Here is a 219-nt window from a genome sequence, read left to right as displayed (position 1 = left end):
GTCCGGAACTTAAACTAAATTTAGCAACCTTTCCATCACCTTATACATTGACATTTAGTATACCAGAAGAAAAGATATCTCCCTGACAAAGCGCACTTACATCATACTGTGGCCGGCAACTGACTGGAAAAGATTCACACACGACGCCAGTTACGAGGAACAGCGAGGAGCCGTCCTTTCGCTCCGCCTTCGTCAGAGTGACTGAAACCCCGCGAGGAA

This window comes from Penaeus monodon, chromosome 30, assembly GCF_015228065.2.
Source record: "Penaeus monodon isolate SGIC_2016 chromosome 30, NSTDA_Pmon_1, whole genome shotgun sequence".
In the NCBI taxonomy this organism is placed as follows: domain Eukaryota; kingdom Metazoa; phylum Arthropoda; class Malacostraca; order Decapoda; family Penaeidae; genus Penaeus; species Penaeus monodon.
This window is presented reverse-complemented; position numbering follows the sequence as displayed.